Raw genomic sequence first — 18497 nt, forward strand, 5'->3', positions numbered from 1 at the left:
TGTACAAAACGGACAATCTCTTTCGAAGTATCAGGGTTTCATACGGAAACTCGTCTGTTACAAAGGGATTTCATTTTTTGAACTTATTTGGACTCCATAGTTTTTCTGTGTTCAAAATGCACCATTCAAAGCCACATCATCAATTTACTACCCTTTCTCACTTCATGTGTTATTTTTCATGCATTTACTGATTATTTTGAGCTCTAAGACCATGAAATTGAAAAGCATTTGAAATGAACTCTGAAAAGGTTCCAAGTCGGCATGGTATCATCATTTCACCCACATAGCATGTGCAGAAAGTTGAGAGGGTTACGGCAAAAACTGGATGCCCTTCATGTACAAAACGGACAATCTCTTTCGAAGTATCAGGGTTTCATACGGAAACTCGTCTGTTACAAAGGGATTTCATTTTTTGGAACTTATTTGAACTCCATATTTTATCTCTGTTCAAAATGCACCATTCAAAGACACATCATCAATTTACACCCCTTTTAGACTTCATTTGTTATTTTTCATGCATTTACTAATATTATGAGCTATAAGACCATGAAATTGAAAAGCATTTGAAATGAACTCTGAAAAGGTTCCAAGTTGGCATGGTATCATCATTTCACCCACATAGCATGTGCAAGAAAGTTGAGAGGGTTACGGCAAAAACTGGATGCACTTCGTGTACAAAACGGACAATCTCTTTTGAAGTATTAGGGTTTCATACGGAAACTCGTCTGTTACAAAGGGATTTCATTTTTTGAACTTATTTGGACTCCATAGTTTTTCTGTGTTCAAAATGCACCATTCAAAGCCACATCATCAATTTACTACCCTTTCTCACTTCATGTGTTATTTTTCATGCATTTACTGATTATTTTGAGCTCTAAGACCATGAAATTGAAAAGCATTTGAAATGAACTCTGAAAAGGTTCCAAGTCGGCATGGTATCATCATTTCACCCACATAGCATGTGCGAGAAAGTTGAGAGGGTTGCGGCAAAAACTGGATGAACTTCGTGTACAAAACGGACAATCTATTTTGAAGAATCACGGTTTCATACAGAAACTCGTCTATTTCAAAGGGGTTTCATTTTTTGAACTTATTTGAACTCCATAGTTTTTATGTGTTCAAAATGCACCATTCAAAGCCACATCATCAATTTACAACCCTTTCTGACTTCATATGTTATTTTTCATGCATTTACCGATTATTTTGAGCTATAAGACCATGTAATCGAAAAGCATTAGAAATGAACTCTGAAAAGGTCCCAAGTTGGCATGGTATCATCATTTCACCCACATAGCATGTGCGAGAAAGTTGAGAGGGTTACGGCAAAAACTGGATGCACTTCATGTACAAAACGGACAATCTCTTTCGAAGTATCAGGGTTTCATACGGAAACTCGTCTGTTACAAAGGGATTTCATTTTTTTGAACTTATTTGAACTCCATAGTTTTTCTCTGTTCAAAATGCACCATTCAAAGCCACATCATCAATTTACACCCCTTTTTGACTTCATTTGTTATTTTTCATGCATTTACTAATATTATGAGCTATAAGACCATGAAATTGAAAAGCATTTGAAATGAACTCTGAAAAGGTTCCAAGTTGGCATGGTATCATCATTTCACCCACATAGCATGTGCAAGAAGGTTGAGAGGGTTACGGCAAAAACTGGATGCACTTCGTGTACAAAACGGACAATCTCTTTTGAAGTATTAGGGTTTCATACGGAAACTCTTCTGTTACAAAGGGATTTCATTTTTTTGAACTTATTTGAACTCGATCGTTTTTCTGTGTTCAAAATGCACCATTCAAAGCCACATCATCAATTTACAACCCTTTCTAACTCCATTTGTTATTTTTCATGGATTTACTGATTATTATGAGCTATAAGACCATGAAATTGAAAAGCATTTGAAATGAACTCTGAAAAGGTTCCAAGTCGGCATGGTATCATCATTTCACCCACATAGCATGTGCGAGAAAGTTGAGAGGGTTGCGGCAAAAACTGGATGAACTTCGTGTACAAAACGGACAATCTATTTTGAAGTATCAGGGTTTCATACAGAAACTCGTCTATTTCAAAGGGATTTCATTTTTTGAACTTATTTGAACTCCATAGTTTTTATGTGTTCAAAATGCACCATTCAAAGCCACATCATCAATTTACAACCCTTTCTGACTTCATTTGTTATTTTTCATGCATTTACCGATTATTTTGAGCTATAAGACCATGTAATCGAAAAGCATTAGAAATGAACTCTGAAAAGGTCCCAAGTTGGCATGGTATCATCATTTCACCCACATAGCATGTGCGAGAAAGTTGAGAGGGTTACGGCAAAAACTAGATGCACTTCATGTACAAAACGGACAATCTCTTTCGAAGTTTCGGGGTTTCATACGGAAACTCATCTGTTACAAAGGGATTTCATTTTTTTGAACTTATTTGAACTCGATAGTTTTTCTGTGTTCAAAATGCACCATTCAAAGCCACATCATCAATTTACTACCCTTTCTCACTTCATTTGTTATTTTTAATGCATTTACTGATTATTTTGAGCTCTAAGACCATGAAATTGAAAAGCATTTGAAATGAACTCTGAAAAGGTTCCAAGTCGGCATGGTATCATCATTTCACCCACATAGCATGTGCAAGAAAGTTGAGAGGGTTACGGCAAAAACTGGATGCACTTAATGTACAAAACGGACAATCTCTTTCGAAGTATCAGGGTTTCATACGGAAACTCGTCTGTTACAAAGGGATTTCATTTTTTGGAACTTATTTGAACTCCATAGTTTTTCTCTGTTCAAAATGCACCATTCAAAGACACATCATCAATTTACACCCCTTTTTGACTTCATTTGTTATTTTCCATGCATTTACTAATATTATGAGCTATAAGACCATGAAATTGAAAAGCATTTGAAATGAACTCTGAAAAGGTTCCAAGTTGGCATGTTATCATCATTTCACCCACATAGCATGTGCAAGAAAGTTGAGAGGGTTACGGCAAAAACTGGATGCACTTCGTGTACAAAACGGACAATCTCTTTTGGAGTATGAGGGTTTCATACGGAAACTCGTCTATTTCAAAGGGATTTCATTTTTTGAACTTATTTGAACTCCATAGTTTTTATGTGTTCAAAATGCACCATTCAAAGCCACATCATCAATTTACAACCCTTTCTGACTTCATTTGTTATTTTTCATGCATTTACCGATTATTTTGAGCTATAAGACCATGAAATCGAAAAGCATTAGAAATGAACTCTGAAAAGGTCCCAAGTTGGCATGGTATCATCATTTCACCCACATAGCATGTGCGAGAAATTGAGAGGGTTACCGCAAAAACTAGGTGCACTTCATGTACAAAACGGACAATCTCTTTTGAAGTATTAGGGTTTCATACGGAAACTCGTCTGTTACAAAGGGATTTCATTTTTTTGAACTTATTTGAACTCCATAGTTTTTCTGTGTTCAAAATGCACCATTCAAAGCCACATCATCAATTTACTACCCTTTCTCACTTCATTTGTTATTTTTCATGCATTTACTGATTATTTTGAGCTATAAGACCATGAAATTGAAAAGCATTTGAAATGAACTCTGAAAAGGTTCCAAGTCGGCATGGTATCATCATTTCACCCACATAGCATGTGCAAGAAAGTTGAGAGGGTTACGGCAAAATCTGGATGCACTTCATGTACAAAACGGACAATCTCTTTCGAAGTATCAGGGTTTCATACGGAAACTCGTCTGTTACAAAGGGATTTCATTTTTTGGAACTTATTTGAACTCCATAGTTTTTCTTTGTTCAAAATGCACCATTCAAAGCCACATCATCAATTTACAACCCTTTTTGACATCATTTGTTATTTTTCATACATTCACTAATATTATGAGCTATAAGACCATGAAATTGAAAAGCATTTGAAATGAACTCTGAAAAGGTTCCAAGTTGGCATGGTATCATCATTTCACCCACATAGCATGTGCAAGAAAGTTGAGAGGGTTACGGCAAAAACTAGATGCACTTCGTGTACAAAACGGACAATCTCTTTTGGAGTATGAGGGTTTCATACGGAAACTTGTCTATTTCAAAGGGATTTCATTTTTTGACCTTATTTGAACTCCAAAGTTTTTATGTGTTCAAAATGCACCATTCAAATCCACATCATCAATTTACAACCCTTTCTGACTTCATTTGTTATTTTTCATGCATTTACCGATTATTTTGAGCTATAAGACCATGAAATTGAAAAGCATTAGAAATGAACTCTTAAAAGGTTCCAAGTCGGCATGGTATCATCATTGCACCCACATAGCATCTGCGAGAAAGTTGAGAGGGTTACGGCAAAAACTGGATGAACTTCGTGTACAAAACGGACAATCTATTTTGAAGTATCCGGGTTTCATACAGAAACTCGTCTATTTCAAAGGGATTTCATTTTTTGAACTTATTTGAACTCCATAGTTTTTATGTATTCAAAATGCACCATTCAAAGCCACATCATCAATTTACAACCCTTTCTGACTTCATTTGTTATTTTTCATGCATTTACCGATTATTTTGAGCTATAAGACCATGAAATTGAAAAGCATTAGAAATGAACTCTGAAAAGGTTCCAAGTTGGCATGGTATCATCATTTCACCCACATAGCATGTCCGAGAAATTGAGAGGGTTACCGCAAAAACTAGATGCACTTCATGTACAAAACGGACAATCTCTTTCGAAGTATCAGGGTTTCATACGGAAACTCGTCTGTTACAAAGGGATTTCATTTTTTGAACTTATTTGGACTCCATAGTTTTTCTGTGTTCAAAATGCACCATTCAAAGCCACATCATCAATTTACTACCCTTTCTCACTTCATGTGTTATTTTTCATGCATTTACTGATTATTTTGAGCTCTAAGACCATGAAATTGAAAAGCATTTGAAATGAACTCTGAAAAGGTTCCAAGTCGGCATGGTATCATCATTTCACCCACATAGCATGTGTAGAAAGTTGAGAGGGTTACGGCAAAAACTGGATGCCCTTCATGTACAAAACGGACAATCTCTTTCGAAGTATCAGGGTTTCATACGGAAACTCGTCTGTTACAAAGGGATTTCATTTTTTGGAACTTATTTGAACTCCATAGTTTTTCTCTGTTCAAAATGCACCATTCAAAGACACATCATCAATTTACACCCCTTTTTGACTTCATTTGTTATTTTTCATGCATTTACTAATATTATGAGCTATAAGACCATGAAATTGAAAAGCATTTGAAATGAACTCTGAAAAGGTTCCAAGTTGGCATGGTATCATCATTTCACCCACATAGCATGTGCAAGAAAGTTGAGAGGGTTACGGCAAAAACTGGATGCACTTCGTGTACAAAACGGACAATCTCTTTTGAAGTATTAGGGTTTCATACGGAAACTCGTCTGTTACAAAGGGATTTCATTTTTTGAACTTATTTGGACTCCATAGTTTTTATGTGTTCAAAATGCACCATTCAAAGCCACATCATCAATTTACAACCCTTACTGACTTCATTTGTTATTTTTCATGCATTTACCGATTATTTTGAGCTATAAGACCATGAAATCGAAAAGCATTAGAAATGAACTCTGAAAAGGTCCCAAGTTGGCATGGTATCATCATTTCACCCACATAGCATGTGCGAGAAATTGAGAGGGTTACCGCAAAAACTAGGTGCACTTCATGTACAAAACGGACAATCTCTTTTGAAGTATTAGGGTTTCATACGGAAACTCGTCTGTTACAAAGGGATTTCATTTTTTTGAACTTATTTGAACTCCATAGTTTTTCTGTGTTCAAAATGCACCATTCAAAGCCACATCATCAATTTACTACCCTTTCTCACTTCATTTGTTATTTTTCATGCATTTACTGATTATTTTGAGCTATAAGACCATGAAATTGAAAAGCATTTGAAATGAACTCTGAAAAGGTTCCAAGTCGGCATGGTATCATCATTTCACCCACATAGCATGTGCAAGAAAGTTGAGAGGGTTACGGCAAAATCTGGATGCACTTCATGTACAAAACGGACAATCTCTTTCGAAGTATCAGGGTTTCATACGGAAACTCGTCTGTTACAAAGGGATTTCATTTTTTGGAACTTATTTGAACTCCATAGTTTTTCTTTGTTCAAAATGCACCATTCAAAGCCACATCATCAATTTACAACCCTTTTTGACATCATTTCTTATTTTTCATACACTTACTAGTATTATGAGCTATAAGACCATGAAATTGAAAAGCATTTGAAATGAACTCTGAAAAGGTTCCAAGTTGGCATGGTATCATCATTTCACCCACATAGCATGTGCAAGAAAGTTGAGAGGGTTACGGCAAAAACTGGATGCACTTCGTGTACAAAACGGACAATCTCTTTTGGAGTATGAGGGTTTCATACGGAAACTTGTCTATTTCAAAGGGATTTCATTTTTTGACCTTATTTGAACTCCATAGTTTTTATGTGTTCAAAATGCACCATTCAAAGCCACATCATCAATTTAAACCCCTTTCTGACTTCATTTGTTATTTTTCATGCATTTACCGATTATTTTGAGCTATAAGACCATGAAATTGAAAAGCATTAGAAATGAACTCTGAAAAGGTTCCAAGTCGGCATGGTATCATCATTGCACCCACATAGCATCTGCGAGAAAGTTGAAAGGGTTACGGCAAAAACTGGATGAACTTCGTGTACAAAACGGACAATCTATTTTGAAGTATCAGGGTTTCATACAGAAACTCGTCTATTTCAAAGGGATTTCATTTTTTGAACTTATTTGAACTCCATAGTTTTTATGTATTCAAAATGCACCATTCAAAGCCACATCATCAATTTACAACCCTTTCTGACTTCATTTGTTATTTTTCATGCATTTACCGATTATTTTGAGCTATAAGACCATGAAATTGAAAAGCATTAGAAATGAACTCTGAAAAGGTTCCAAGTTGGCATGGTATCATCATTTCACCCACATAGCATGTCCGAGAAATTGAGAGGGTTACCGCAAAAACTAGATGCACTTCATGTACAAAACGGACAATCTCTTTCGAAGTATCAGGGTTTCATACGGAAACTCGTCTGTTACAAAGGGATTTCATTTTTTGAACTTATTTGGACTCCATAGTTTTTCTGTGTTCAAAATGCACCATTCAAAGCCACATCATCAATTTACTACCCTTTCTCACTTCATGTGTTATTTTTCATGCATTTACTGATTATTTTGAGCTCTAAGACCATGAAATTGAAAAGCATTTGAAATGAACTCTGAAAAGGTTCCAAGTCGGCATGGTATCATCATTTCACCCACATAGCATGTGCAGAAAGTTGAGAGGGTTACGGCAAAAACTGGATGCCCTTCATGTACAAAACGGACAATCTCTTTCGAAGTATCAGGGTTTCATACGGAAACTCGTCTGTTACAAAGGGATTTCATTTTTTGGAACTTATTTGAACTCCATAGTTTTTCTCTGTTCAAAATGCACCATTCAAAGACACATCATCAATTTACACCCCTTTTTGACTTCATTTGTTATTTTTCATGCATTTACTAATATTATGAGCTATAAGACCATGAAATTGAAAAGCATTTGAAATGAACTCTGAAAAGGTTCCAAGTTGGCATGGTATCATCATTTCACCCACATAGCATGTGCAAGAAAGTTGAGAGGGTTACGGCAAAAACTGGATGCACTTCGTGTACAAAACGGACAATCTATTTTGAAGAATCACGGTTTCATACAGAAACTCGTCTATTTCAAAGGGGTTTCATTTTTTGAACTTATTTGAACTCCATAGTTTTTATGTGTTCAAAATGCACCATTCAAAGCCACATCATCAATTTACAACCCTTTCTGACTTCATATGTTATTTTTCATGCATTTACCGATTATTTTGAGCTATAAGACCATGTAATCGAAAAGCATTAGAAATGAACTCTGAAAAGGTCCCAAGTTGGCATGGTATCATCATTTCACCCACATAGCATGTGCGAGAAAGTTGAGAGGGTTACGGCAAAAACTGGATGCACTTCATGTACAAAACGGACAATCTCTTTCGAAGTATCAGGGTTTCATACGGAAACTCGTCTGTTACAAAGGGATTTCATTTTTTTGAACTTATTTGAACTCCATAGTTTTTCTCTGTTCAAAATGCACCATTCAAAGCCACATCATCAATTTACACCCCTTTTTGACTTCATTTGTTATTTTTCATGCATTTACTAATATTATGAGCTATAAGACCATGAAATTGAAAAGCATTTGAAATGAACTCTGAAAAGGTTCCAAGTCGGCATGGTATCATCATTTCACCCACATAGCATGTGCAATAAAGTTGAGAGGGTTACGGCAAAATCTGGATGCACTTCATGTACAAAACGGACAATCTCTTTCGAAGTATCAGGGTTTCATACGGAAACTCGTCTGTTACAAAGGGATTTCATTTTTTGGAACTTATTTGAACTCCATAGTTTTTCTTTGTTCAAAATGCACCATTCAAAGCCACATCATCAATTTACAACCCTTTTTGACATCATTTCTTATTTTTCATACATTTACTAATATTATGAGCTATAAGACCATGAAATTGAAAAGCATTTGAAATGAACTCTGAAAAGGTTCCAAGTTGGCATGGTATCATCATTTCACCCACATAGCATGTGCAAGAAAGTTGAGAGGGTTACGGCAAAAACTGGATGCACTTCGTGTACAAAACGGACAATCTCTTTTGGAGTATGAGGGTTTCATACGGAAACTCGTCTATTTCAAAGGGATTTCATTTTTTGAACTTATTTGAACTCCATAGTTTTTATGTGTTCAAAATGCACCATTCAAAGCCACATCATCAATTTACAACCCTTTCTGACTTCATTTGTTATTTTTCATGCATTTACCGATTATTTTGAGCTATAAGACCATGAAATCAAAAAGCATTAGAAATGAACTCTGAAAAGGTCCCAAGTTGGCATGGTATCATCATTTCACCCACATAGCATGTGAGAGAAATTGAGAGGGTTACCGCAAAAACTAGGTGCACTTCATGGACAAAACGGACAATCTCTTTTGAAGTATTAGGGTTTCATACGGAAACTCGTCTGTTACAAAGGGATTTCATTTTTTTGAACTTATTTGAACTCCATAGTTTTTCTGTGTTCAAAATGCACCATTCAAAGCCACATCATCAATTTACTACCCTTTCTCACTTCATTTGTTATTTTTCATGCATTTACTGATTATTTTGAGCTATAAGACCATGAAATTGAAAAGCATTTGAAATGAACTCTGAAAAGGTTCCAAGTCGGCATGGTATCATCATTTCACCCACATAGCATGTGCAAGAAAGTTGAGAGGGTTACGGCAAAATCTGGATGCACTTCATGTACAAAACGGACAATCTCTTTCGAAGTATCAGGGTTTCATACGGAAACTTGTCTGTTACAAAGGGATTTCATTTTTTGGAACTTATTTGAACTCCATAGTTTTTCTTTGTTCAAAATGCACCATTCAAAGCCACATCATCAATTTACAACCCTTTTTGACATCATTTCTTATTTTTCATACACTTACTAGTATTATGAGCTATAAGACCATGAAATTGAAAAGCATTTGAAATGAACTCTGAAAAGGTTCCAAGTTGGCATGGTATCATCATTTCACCCACATAGCATGTGCAAGAAAGTTGAGAGGGTTACGGCAAAAACTGGATGCACTTCGTGTACAAAACGGACAATCTCTTTTGGAGTATGAGGGTTTCATACGGAAACTTGTCTATTTCAAAGGGATTTCATTTTTTGACCTTATTTGAACTCCATAGTTTTTATGTGTTCAAAATGCACCATTCAAAGCCACATCATCAATTTAAACCCCTTTCTGACTTCATTTGTTATTTTTCATGCATTTACCGATTATTTTGAGCTATAAGACCATGAAATTGAAAAGCATTAGAAATGAACTCTGAAAAGGTTCCAAGTCGGCATGGTATCATCATTGCACCCACATAGCATCTGCGAGAAAGTTGAAAGGGTTACGGCAAAAACTGGATGAACTTCGTGTACAAAACGGACAATCTATTTTGAAGTATCAGGGTTTCATACAGAAACTCGTCTATTTCAAAGGGATTTCATTTTTTGAACTTATTTGAACTCCATAGTTTTTATGTATTCAAAATGCACCATTCAAAGCCACATCATCAATTTACAACCCTTTCTGACTTCATTTGTTATTTTTCATGCATTTACCGATTATTTTGAGCTATAAGACCATGAAATTGAAAAGCATTAGAAATGAACTCTGAAAAGGTTCCAAGTTGGCATGGTATCATCATTTCACCCACATAGCATGTCCGAGAAATTGAGAGGGTTACCGCAAAAACTAGATGCACTTCATGTACAAAACGGACAATCTCTTTCGAAGTATCAGGGTTTCATACGGAAACTCGTCTGTTACAAAGGGATTTCATTTTTTGAACTTATTTGGACTCCATAGTTTTTCTGTGTTCAAAATGCACCATTCAAAGCCACATCATCAATTTACTACCCTTTCTCACTTCATGTGTTATTTTTCATGCATTTACTGATTATTTTGAGCTCTAAGACCATGAAATTGAAAAGCATTTGAAATGAACTCTGAAAAGGTTCCAAGTCGGCATGGTATCATCATTTCACCCACATAGCATGTGCAGAAAGTTGAGAGGGTTACGGCAAAAACTGGATGCCCTTCATGTACAAAACGGACAATCTCTTTCGAAGTATCAGGGTTTCATACGGAAACTCGTCTGTTACAAAGGGATTTCATTTTTTGGAACTTATTTGAACTCCATAGTTTTTCTCTGTTCAAAATGCACCATTCAAAGACACATCATCAATTTACACCCCTTTTTGACTTCATTTGTTATTTTTCATGCATTTACTAATATTATGAGCTATAAGACCATGAAATTGAAAAGCATTTGAAATGAACTCTGAAAAGGTTCCAAGTTGGCATGGTATCATCATTTCACCCACATAGCATGTGCAAGAAAGTTGAGAGGGTTACGGCAAAAACTGGATGCACTTCGTGTACAAAACGGACAATCTCTTTTGAAGTATTAGGGTTTCATACGGAAACTCGTCTGTTACAAAGGGATTTCATTTTTTGAACTTATTTGGACTCCATAGTTTTTCTGTGTTCAAAATGCACCATTCAAAGCCACATCATCAATTTACTACCCTTTCTCACTTCATGTGTTATTTTTCATGCATTTACTGATTATTTTGAGCTCTAAGACCATGAAATTGAAAAGCATTTGAAATGAACTCTGAAAAGGTTCCAAGTCGGCATGGTATCATCATTTCACCCACATAGCATGTGCGAGAAAGTTGAGAGGGTTGCGGCAAAAACTGGATGAACTTCGTGTACAAAACGGACAATCTATTTTGAAGAATCACGGTTTCATACAGAAACTCGTCTATTTCAAAGGGGTTTCATTTTTTGAACTTATTTGAACTCCATAGTTTTTATGTGTTCAAAATGCACCATTCAAAGCCACATCATCAATTTACAACCCTTTCTGACTTCATATGTTATTTTTCATGCATTTACCGATTATTTTGAGCTATAAGACCATGTAATCGAAAAGCATTAGAAATGAACTCTGAAAAGGTCCCAAGTTGGCATGGTATCATCATTTCACCCACATAGCATGTGCGAGAAAGTTGAGAGGGTTACGGCAAAAACTGGATGCACTTCATGTACAAAACGGACAATCTCTTTCGAAGTATCAGGGTTTCATACGGAAACTCGTCTGTTACAAAGGGATTTCATTTTTTTGAACTTATTTGAACTCCATAGTTTTTCTCTGTTCAAAATGCACCATTCAAAGCCACATCATCAATTTACACCCCTTTTTGACTTCATTTGTTATTTTTCATGCATTTACTAATATTATGAGCTATAAGACCATGAAATTGAAAAGCATTTGAAATGAACTCTGAAAAGGTTCCAAGTTGGCATGGTATCATCATTTCACCCACATAGCATGTGCAAGAAAGTTGAGAGGGTTACGGCAAAAATTGGATGCACTTCGTGTACAAAACGGACAATCTCTTTTGAAGTATTAGGGTTTCATACGGAAACTCTTCTGTTACAAAGGGATTTCATTTTTTTGAACTTATTTGAACTCGATAGTTTTTCTGTGTTCAAAATGCACCATTCAAAGCCACATCATCAATTTACAACCCTTTCTAACTCCATTTGTTATTTTTCATGGATTTACTGATTATTATGACCTATAAGACCATGAAATTGAAAAGCATTTGAAATAAACTCTGAAAAGGTTCCAAGTTGGCATGGTATCATCATTTCACCCACATAGGATGTGCGAGAAAGTTGAGAGGGTTGCGGCAAAAACTGGATGAACTTCGTGTACAAAACGGACAATCTATTTTGAAGTATCAGGGTTTCATACAGAAACTCGTCTATTTCAAAGGGATTTCATTTTTTGAACTTATTTGAACTCCATAGTTTTTATGTGTTCAAAATGCACCATTCAAAGCCACATCATCAATTTACAACCCTTTCTGACTTCATTTGTTATTTTTCATGCATTTACCGATTATTTTGAGCTATAAGACCATGTAATCGAAAAGCATTAGAAATGAACTCTGAAAAGGTCCCAAGTTGGCATGGTATCATCATTTCACCCACATAGCATGTGCGAGAAAGTTGAGAGGGTTACGGCAAAAACTAGATGCACTTCATGTACAAAACGGACAATCTCTTTCGAAGTTTCAGGGTTTCATACGGAAACTCATCTGTTACAAAGGGATTTCATTTTTTTGAACTTATTTGAACTCGATAGTTTTTCTGTGTTCAAAATGCACCATTCAAATCCACATCATCAATTTACTACCCTTTCTCACTTCATTTGTTATTTTTCATGCATTTACTGATTATTTTGAGCTCTAAGACCATGAAATTGAAAAGCATTTGAAATGAACTCTGAAAAGGTTCCAAGTCGGCATGGTATCATCATTTCACCCACATAGCATGTGCAAGAAAGTTGAGAGGGTTACGGCAAAAACTGGATGCACTTAATGTACAAAACGGACAATCTCTTTCGAAGTATCAGGGTTTCATACGGAAACTCGTCTGTTACAAAGGGATTTCATTTTTTGGAACTTATTTGAACTCCATAGTTTTTCTCTGTTCAAAATGCACCATTCAAAGACACATCATCAATTTACACCCCTTTTTGACTTCATTTGTTATTTTTCATGCATTTACTAATATTATGAGCTATAAGACCATGAAATTGAAAAGCATTTGAAATGAACTCTGAAAAGGTTCCAAGTTGGCATGGTATCATCATTTCACCCACATAGCATGTGCAAGAAAGTTGAGAGGGTTACGGCAAAAACTGGATGCACTTCGTGTACAAAACAGACAATCTCTTTTGGAGTATGAGGGTTTCATACGGAAACTCGTCAATTTAAAGGGATTTCATTTTTTGAACTTATTTGAACTCCATAGTTTTTATGTGTTCAAAATGCACCATTCAAAGCCACATCATCAATTTACAACCCTTTCTGACTTCATTTGTTATTTTTCATGCATTTACCGATTATTTTGAGCTATAAGACCATGAAATCGAAAAGCATTAGAAATGAACTCTGAAAAGGTCCCAAGTTGGCATGGTATCATCATTTCACCCACATAGCATGTGCGAGAAATTGAGAGGGTTACCGCAAAAACTAGGTGCACTTCATGTACAAAACGGACAATCTCTTTTGAAGTATTAGGGTTTCATACGGAAACTCGTCTGTTACAAAGGGATTTCATTTTTTTGGACTTATTTGAACTCCATAGTTTTTCTGTGTTCAAAATGCACCATTCAAAGCCACATCATCAATTTACTACCCTTTCTCACTTCATTTGTTATTTTTCATGCATTTAGTGATTATTTTGAGCTATAAGACCATGAAATTGAAAAGCATTTGAAATGAACTCTGAAAAGGTTCCAAGTCGGCATGGTATCATCATTTCACCCACATAGCATGTGCAAGAAAGTTGAGAGGGTTACGGCAAAATCTGGATGCACTTCATGTACAAAACGGACAATCTCTTTCGAAGTATCAGGGTTTCATACGGAAACTCGTCTGTTACAAAGGGATTTCATTTTTTGGAACTTATTTGAACTCCATAGTTTTTCTTTGTTCAAAATGCACCATTCAAAGCCACATCATCAATTTACAACCCTTTTTGACATCATTTGTTATTTTTCATACATTTACTAATATTATGAGCTATAAGACCATGAAATTGAAAAGCATTTGAAATGAACTCTGAAAAGGTTCCAAGTTGGCATGGTATCATCATTTCACCCACATAGCATGTGCAAGAAAGTTGAGAGGGTTACGGCAAAAACTGGATGCACTTCGTGTACAAAACGGACAATCTCTTTTGGAGTATGAGGGTTTCATACGGAAACTTGTCTATTTCAAAGGGATTTCATTTTTTGACCTTATTTGAACTCCATAGTTTTTATGTGTTCAAAATGCACCATTCAAAGCCACATCATCAATTTACAACCCTTTCTGACTTCATTTGTTATTTTTCATGCATTTACCGATTATTTTGAGCTATAAGACCATGAAATTGAAAAGCATTAGAAATGAACTCTGAAAAGGTTCCAAGTCGGCATGGTATCATCATTGCACCCACATAGCATCTGCGAGAAAGTTGAGAGGGTTACGGCAAAAACTGGATGAACTTCGTGTACAAAACGGACAATCTATTTTGAAGTATCAGGGTTTCATACAGAAACTCGTCTATTTCAAAGGGATTTCATTTTTTGAACTTATTTGAACTCCATAGTTTTTATGTATTCAAAATGCACCATTCAAAGCCACATCATCAATTTACAACCCTTTCTGACTTCATTTGTTATTTTTCATGCATTTACCGATTATTTTGAGCTATAAGACCATGAAATTGAAAAGCATTAGAAATGAACTCTGAAAAGGTTCCAAGTTGGCATGGTATCATCATTTCACCCACATAGCATGTCCGAGAAATTGAGAGGGTTACCGCAAAAACTAGATGCACTTCATGTACAAAACGGACAATCTCTTTCGAAGTATCAGGGTTTCATACGGAAACTCGTCTGTTACAAAGGGATTTCATTTTTTGAACTTATTTGGACTCCATAGTTTTTCTGTGTTCAAAATGCACCATTCAAAGCCACATCATCAATTTACTACCCTTTCTCACTTAATGTGTTATTTTTCATGCATTTACTGATTATTTTGAGCTCTAAGACCATGAAATTGAAAAGCATTTGAAATGAACTCTGAAAAGGTTCCAAGTCGGCATGGTATCATCATTTCACCCACATAGCATGTGCAGAAAGTTGAGAGGGTTACGGCAAAAACTGGATGCCCTTCATGTACAAAACGGACAATCTCTTTCGAAGTATCAGGGTTTCATACGGAAACTCGTCTGTTACAAAGGGATTTCATTTTTTGGAACTTATTTGAACTCCATAGTTTTTCTCTGTTCAAAATGCACCATTCAAAGACACATCATCAATTTACACCCCTTTTTGACTTCATTTGTTATTTTTCATGCATTTACTAATATGATGAGCTATAAGACCATGAAATTGAAAAGCATTTGAAATGAACTCTGAAAAGGTTCCAAGTTGGCATGGTATCATCATTTCACCCACATAGCATGTGCAAGAAAGTTGAGAGGGTTACGGCAAAAACTGGATGCACTTCGTGTACAAAACGGACAATCTCTTTTGAAGTATTAGGGTTTCATACGGAAACTCGTCTGTTACAAAGGGATTTCATTTTTTTGAACTTATTTGAACTCGATAGTTTTTCTGTGTTCAAAATGCACCATTCAAAGCCACATCATCAATTTACAACCCTTTCTGACTCCATTTGTTATTTTTCATGGATTTACTGATTATTATGAGCTATAAGACCATGAAATTGAAAAGCATTTGAAATGAATTCTGAAAAGGTTCCAAGTCGGCATGGTATCATCATTTCACCCACATAGCATGTGCGAGAAAGTTGAGAGGGTTGCGGCAAAAACTGGATGAACTTCGTGTACAAAACGGACAATCTATTTTGAAGTATCACGGTTTCATACAGAAACTCGTCTATTTCAAAGGGGTTTCATTTTTTGAACTTATTTGAACTCCATAGTTTTTATGTGTTCAAAATGCACCATTCAAAGCCACATCATCAATTTACAACCCTTTCTGACTTCATTTGTTATTTTTCATGCATTTACCGATTATTTTGAGCTATAAGACCATGTAATCGAAAAGCATTAGAAATGAACTTTGAAAAGGTCCCAAGTTGGCATGGTATCATCGTTTCACCCACATAGCATGTGCGAGAAAGTTGAGAGGGTTACGGCAAAAACTAGATGCACTTCATGTACAAAACGGACAATCTCTTTCGAAGTATGAGGGTTTCATACGGAAACTCGTCTGTTACAAAGGGATTTCATTTTTTTGAACTTATTTGAACTCCATAGTTTTTCTCTGTTCAAAATGCACCATTCAAAGACACATCATCAATTTACACCCCTTTTTGACTTCATTTGTTATTTTTCATGCATTTACTGATTATTTTGAGCTCTAAGACCATGAAATTGAAAAGCATTTGAAATGAACTCTGAAAAGGTTCCAAGTTGGCATGGTATCATCATTTCACCCACATAGCATGTGCAAGAAAGTTGAGAGGGTTACGGCAAAAACTGGATGCACTTCGTGTACAAAACGGACAATCTCTTTTGAAGTATTAGGGTTTCATACGGAAACTCTTCTGTTACAAAGGGATTTCATTTTTTTGAACTTATTTGAACTCGATAGTTTTTCTGTGTTCAAAATGCACCATTCAAAGCCACATCATCAATTTACAACCCGTTCTAACTCCATTTGTTATTTTTCATGGATTTACTGATTATTATGAGCTATAAGACCATGAAATTGAAAAGTATTTGAAATGAACTCTGAAAAGGTTCCAAGTCGGCATGGTATCATCATTTCACCCACATAGCATGTGCGAGAAAGTTGAGAGGGTTGCGGCAAAAACTGGATGAACTTCGTGTACAAAACGGACAATCTATTTTGAAGTATCAGGGTTTCATACAGAAACTCGTCTATTTCAAAGGGATTTCATTTTTTGAACTTATTTGAACTCCATAGTTTTTATGTGTTCAAAATGCACCATTCAAAGCCACATCATCAATTTACAACCCTTTCTGACTTCATTTGTTATTTTTCATGCATTTACCGATTATTTTGAGCTATAAGACCATGTAATCGAAAAGCATTAGAAATGAACTCTGAAAAGGTCCCAAGTTGGCATGGTATCATCATTTCACGCACATAGCATGTGCGAGAAAGTTGAGAGGGTTACGGCAAAAACTAGATGCACTTCATGTACAAAACGGACAATCTCTTTCGAAGTTTCAGGGTTTCATACGGAAACTCATCTGTTACAAAGGGATTTCATTTTTTTGAACTTATTTGAACTCGATAGTTTTTCTGTGTTCAAAATGCACCATTCAAAGCCACATCATCAATTTACTACCCTTTCTCACTTCATTTGTTATTTTTCATGCATTTACTGATTATTTTGAGCTCTAAGACCATGAAATTGAAAAGCATTTGAAATGAACTCTGAAAAGGTTCCAAGTCGGCATGGTATCATCATTTCACCCACATAGCATGTGCAAGAAAGTTGAGAGGGTTACGGCAAAAACTGGATGCACTTAATGTACAAAACGGACAATCTCTTTCGAAGTATCAGGGTTTCATACGGAAACTCGTCTGTTACAAAGGGATTTCATTTTTTGGAACTTATTTGAACTCCATAGTTTTTCTCTGTTCAAAATGCACCATTCAAAGCCACATCATCAATTTACACCCCTTTTTGACTTCATTTGTTATTTTTCATGCATTTACTAATATTATGAGCTATAAGACCATGAAATTGAAAAGCATTTGAAATGAACTCTGAAAAGGTTCCAAGTTCGCATGGTATCATCATTTCACCCACATAGCATGTGCAAGAAAGTTGAGAGGGTTACGGCAAAAACTGGATGCACTTCGTGTACAAAACGGACAAGCTCTTTTGAAGTATTAGGGTTTCATACGGAAACTCGTCTGTTACAAAGGGATTTCATTTTTTTGAACTTATTTGAACTCGATAGTTTTTCTGTGTTCAAAATGCACCATTCAAAGCCACATCATCAATTTACAACCCTTTCTGACTCCATTTGTTATTTTTCATGGATTTACTGATTATTATGAGCTATAAGACCATGAAATTGAAAAGCATTTGAAATGAACTCTGAAAAGGTTCCAAGTCGGCATGGTATCATCATTTCACCCACATAGCATGTGCGAGAAAGTTGAGAGGGTTGCGGCAAAAACTGGATGAACTTCGTGTACAAAACGGACAATC

Source organism: Hordeum vulgare, chromosome 1H, assembly GCF_904849725.1.
Source record: "Hordeum vulgare subsp. vulgare chromosome 1H, MorexV3_pseudomolecules_assembly, whole genome shotgun sequence".
Taxonomy (NCBI): domain Eukaryota; kingdom Viridiplantae; phylum Streptophyta; class Magnoliopsida; order Poales; family Poaceae; genus Hordeum; species Hordeum vulgare.